This window comes from Octodon degus, unplaced genomic scaffold (assembly GCF_000260255.1).
Source record: "Octodon degus isolate 3935 unplaced genomic scaffold, OctDeg1.0 scaffold00057, whole genome shotgun sequence".
NCBI lineage: Eukaryota > Metazoa > Chordata > Mammalia > Rodentia > Octodontidae > Octodon > Octodon degus.
This window is the reverse complement of record NW_004524633.1, coordinates 2,725,072-2,730,431: the sequence shown is the minus strand read 5'-3', so window position 1 is coordinate 2,730,431 and position 5,360 is coordinate 2,725,072. Positions and strand designations below refer to the sequence as shown.

Here is a 5,360-nt window from a genome sequence, read left to right as displayed (position 1 = left end):
TGTCAGTCTGCTTCTGCTTCTATGTCGCCCCTGCAATGTATTCTTGACCATTTTCAGGATTTCAGATGATGAGCTGCTGACTACGGAGACATTGTCTCCCCCGAGACTCTCTGCACCTCTCACTTAAATTTGACTTGTCATAATTTGTTATGAATATACGGAGACAACAAACTTTTAAAACATTGTATTTACTAAGATTCTGGCAACAGCTCTATGCAACAAGATACAGCATAGCCGGCCTGCCGCTCAACTTGTTCGTAAGTCGGCTTCAGTATGCAGCTGTTGAAAACAAAAACGCAAAACCTGCTTCTTACATGCTAAATATCTTGGCAAAGTTGCCATTAGACATAGTCATGAACTTGAGACAGTACCAGTAGGAGTTAACAAAAGCTAAACATTGCAGCGTGACGACATTGCTACACACGCACAAAAACGGTAACTATCATTGGTTACATAAACATTTCCCGACTGGTTAAAACTTAACAGTATAAAACAGGCATTTTAGGATCTTTAGCTATTAAGTTCAAAAAGTACCCGTGTCTACATGAAACAATTCCTCTCCAAAGCCAAAGTACAGTAAAAAATTAACTCAAATGACATAACACTAAAGCTAAAGCTAAAAACATTCTAAAGCTACAAAACATTCAGTTTTTGTTGATGTGAAGGTATAAACTCAGAGCTTGGGGCTTTCTCACGCTGCAGGGGCTATTTCTCTGGTTCACTCAGAGCAGCAGATGGCGAAGTCCGTGGATGCCATTAGCTCAATAAAGGCAAAAGGGCTCGTACCCAGCTCTGACCGCCCCAGGAAGCATGGCTACTGTGTCCACGGAAGTAGGTGTGAGGACCAGAGGCACGCTATTCTGCTAGCTGAAGAGAGAGCAAGCCACCCCTCCCTCCACCGTAAGAGCTCCTTCCTGAGGTAAATAAAAAGCATACAGGGGGGAAAATAAGATACACTTACCTGTAGAGGAAGGATTTCAAAATATTAATGTAATCCCGCTTAAAAACATTTAACAGAGTCGTCTGGCCATTTCTGATTACATCTTAAGATGTTTCCAGATTCACTTCCTATTGATTTATCACTAGATGCTTCTAGTCAAAAATATTAGCTTTCTTCCCAAATATTTTAACCACGCGTGTGCCTGCAGTGTGTTATCTCCCAGGTTACCATGCAGTGGAGGAGCAAAAGGAGATGCTCAAGCAGTAGCAATTGCGGCCCTTTCACGCAGCGCTCTGGAGGGCCTACTGCACGGTACAGGAACGGTTCTAAAAACAAGAAAACTCATGCATGTTAATACATATATCGTAACTTCACAGCTGAAATGTCTTTAGACTCTGCACTGTCTTCATAGGCGAGTCCTGGTTTTGTTAATGTTATGGTGACTCAGGACGTGAACTAGCAGCCTTCTTTTTCTTCTTCTTACTCTGCTTCTTACGCTTTTTCTTTTTTCTGCTGCTTTTTCTCGTTCTCCACTGCTTTTCTTCTTTATTGCTCGCACCTCTTCAGTATGATCTGATTCTGACAAGGACCCAGATGAAGAAGGCTCACCTGCAGGATACATCTTTCTTTCTTTGGTCAGTCCTTTAACGTCCTTTTCTTTCTCGCTTACATCCTTTGACTTCTTTTTCTTTTTTCAACTGTCCTCACTGTCTGACTCAGTTTCTGACTGGCAACTTGCAGAAGATTTATATGAACAGTTCTTCTTTTACCTTCTCCTTTTTGCTTGCTTCTTTCTCCCATCCTCAGAACCTGAAGAACTGGTGGAAGAATCAGAGCCTGAAGAAGAAGAAGATGAATACCTACCAGAGTTCTTTTCTTTTTTTGGATGAGCTCTCATTTCCACTTAATAAGTTCTCTCTGTGCTTTTCTAGTTCTTTCTTCCAATTCTCATTCATTTTTTCTTCAAATTCAGCCAGAGCCTCAGAGCCTTTCTTTTTCTCTTCTAGTTGTTCTTTCACTTCTCCCCAGGTAGGCCTGGGTCGATTCAGATAATCCTGCATGGTCGGCCCTGAAGACTGGACTGGACCTCTTGATCTGGCCATTGCTGTTGGATTCACGTAGGCCACCCGATTGTCCCGTTTCCCCGTGGTGCCAGACAGAGCGCACAGTTAAGACTGTGAAGGCCAGACGAGGCTACGGAAGCAGCCGAAACAGGTACGTCGCAGATCCTTCTTCTCTTCCATTTTCTTGAAAGGGAACACTTAGAAGCCAGATGCCTGCCCTCTGGCGAGGAGCATGCAAGGCCCCTGCAAAGCTGCGGGAGGCTGCATGTCACCATGTGACCCCACTGTGCTCTTCCCTGGGGTAAAGATCCCGGCAGTGCATTTGAAGGTTCAGTTGACATGAGCTGGGGACTTAGTGACAGATGACCTTGGGGGTGTGGGGTTGAGGAGCACAGGCAAATGGAAAGAGAGGCCGGAGAGGGCTGGTCCTGGGGGAGATTCTGGCCCCCACTGTGTGGCCCGAGCTGGGGACTGTTGGGTCCCTGTGGGGCCCTGACTCAGGATAAGCAGAGAGCACCTGAGGACTCTGCCACCACCTCACTGCCACCCAGAGCCGCTCTCTGTTTCTGTTCTGGGAGAGCTCATTCAGTGGGCATGGGAGATGCGGGTGCGCGCCTGGGCCGTCACCTCATCACCCACTCTACTCCCTGTGGCCCAGGACCCATTTCTGGGTGGGGGCCCCTGGCCTTCTGGTTTTGTCCACATCTGCAGCTCCTCCCAGCCCAACTCCAGGTGACCTCAGGGTCACAGGCCGCAAAGTAGGTTTCTCCTAGAAGCATCTTCAGACATCTTCCCAGCCAGCCCGTTGCTCCTGGACTGGAGGCTTGGCCTGGGGACCGTGGGACATGTCCTTGCTGTGTGTTCTGCTGGTGCTCTGCCTTCCTGCCTGGTGAGGGGACAGCGGAAATAACATCCTCACAAAACCCGCCTCCCTGGGACCGGGGAGATGGCTCAGTAGAGTAAGCACTTGCCTGGCAAGCATGAGGGCCTTAGTTTAATCCCCGTTTCCACCAAAAACAAAACAAAACAAAACCCCCCACTTCCCAGCTAGTTCTGTGTACATGTAAAGAAGATATGGTCCATATTTTATTATTGTTATAATTATTTTGACACAGGGTCTTGTTATCTATTCCATGCTTGTCGTGAACTCTTGGTGATCCTCCTGCCTCAGCATCCCGAGTGCTAGGATTACAGGCATGTGCCACCACACCCTGCCTGGTATGAACACATTAAAGTGGTGTGGGAGAAGGGTATGTTCTAATATAGAAGAACACTTAGCACATGCAGTCAATGAAGAAAAGAGGCAGTGAAACAGCGTAGAAAGATGATCTACTTGCCTAAAAATAAGAAAGACAGATGCCCAAATTTCAACTGAGTGTATTTCTAGGTGGTGGAATTTTCAGTAATTTCTTTTCTTTCTTGTTTCTTTTTCTACAATTAACATGCTATCAGTTTATTAAGGGAGAGAGTCAGTGTTCTTTTGCCAAAAATGTTAACAGTTACTACACATTTTCTCAACCAAAGCCCAAAGACTTAGAAGCTAACAACACAAACGCAGCACAGCTGTGACATGCTCCCGCTCTGCCCTCTCATGGCGGCGAGAGCGCAGAGTGGCCTGGTCTGGGTGGTCCTCCGCTCGTTTCTCAGCAGTCTTGGTGAGGCCCTGCTTGTGCGGTGCCGTCCCCGCGGGAAGCTGGCTGGGGCAGGGCCAGCAGGACCTGAGGGCCCGCGTGCGCGGGTGCAGCGTGTCCTTCTCCTGTGTTGCGAGGCAAAGGAAAGATGACTGCTGTTATTTGGGCCTCCCTTCTTGTTATGGGTTGTGGAGTTGTGCCCACAAAGCCTCATGCAATTATGGGACAGACTTGTAGAGTTTGTGATTAAGCCCTGCTCCAGGGCTGGGACTCTGGGCGAGCGCTGCTGGGATTATGCCTCTCTCCTCTCCCTCTTTCTCCTTTCTTTCTTTGTTTCTCTGGTTTGTAGCCCAGGCTGGCCTCAAACTTTCGGCAGTCCTCCTTGAGTGCTCTTGAGTGCTGGGATAACAGGCACGTGCACCACGCCCGTCTGTGCCACCACTCTGTCTGAACGGAGCTCCTTTTTCCTGGAACGAGTACCTTCCTGACAGGCAAACTACCTTTATTCCTGCCTGGGTATTTGGCAGATGTGTTTTCAGAAATGCATGGCGTGAGCTTGTCATTTCAAGGAAGAACAGCTGCCAGTGTTTGCTGCCAGTGATACATTTTGAACTTTCACGTAAGGATCAGAGTCCAGGGGGCTCGAATCTGTCCCTGTGAGCTTCTCAGTCACCAACTTGCCCACTTCCTAAAGAGATGCTAGCAACTTATCCCATCTTGCAGAGTGAGACTCACCAGCATTTGGGGACCAGGCTCATTCAGGGACCCAGCTCTGACCAGGGAACCGGGGTGTGGTGGCTTTAAATCACACATGCCCTGGGCTCTGGAATCCCTGAACTCTGGGAGGCTGAGGCAGGAGGATCCCTGAATCCCTGAACTCTGGGAGACTGAGGCAGGAGGATTCCAAGTTCAAGTCTCACCTTTGCACCTTAATGAGACCCTATCTCAAAGTAAAATAATACTAAAAGTACCAAGGGGAGCATCTCCATGCGAAGGTCCTGGTTGAAGACCCCAGTACTGCGAAAGAAGGGGGAGGAGGAGTTGGAGGAGGAGGAGGGAAGTGAAGTCAGACCAGCAGAAGACCCACTCGAAGTACAAGGCAGCCAGTGTATCCAAATAAAAGTCTAACTGCTACTGCGCAAGTTGATGCAGAATGAAAGGAAAATAGCTGTGGTTAAGACTATTACGTACCCCCCTCCAGCTGTAGACCTGTGCGGTGCCTGATTTCCTCATCAGCATAAACCCAAACAATGTGTTGCAGCTAAAGCCAGACAGTAAAAGTCTTACAAAAATGGCATCCAACGCCAATCTAGTTTTTTTGGGAAAATACTGGCTTTACTTAATGAAACATGGTGTTTTCACAGAAGTTGTGCGGCGCAGACTGAGGCTGCTGCGACGTGTGAATGAATCGGTGAGAATGTCAAGCAGCACGGCTCACCACAGCGACGTCGGGAAGCAGCCGCGGCTTGCTGAGCGCGGGACTGTGCAAATCAGGCTCGGAGCAGGGTGCACCCCAGTCATCTGCAGAGGGAGGGTGGATCTAGAGACCGTGAGGGAGGGAGGGAAGCCTTGGGAGGTTGGGTGGTGCGTGGTCTCCCCCTTAGGAGAGGCCGCAAATATAAACACCTTAAAGAACAAAATGAGCCATGATAAGAAATGGGGGGTGTGGGCTGGTGAGATGGCTCAGTGGTCTAAAGCACCTACTTAGAACAAGCTTTAGCAAAA

At 48.4% G+C, this 5,360-nt stretch overlaps 1 pseudogene across 1 annotated transcript; it reads right to left on the bottom strand.

Moving 5' to 3' along the window:
* Nucleotides 1–1,374: 1,374 nt before the first annotated feature.
* LOC105742515 lies at nucleotides 1,375–2,103 on the bottom strand (annotated as a pseudogene). The gene has a single exon (XR_001117151.1). The product of XR_001117151.1 is annotated as a protein FAM133B pseudogene (transcript).
* Between the last annotated feature and the right edge of the window lie 3,257 nt (nucleotides 2,104–5,360).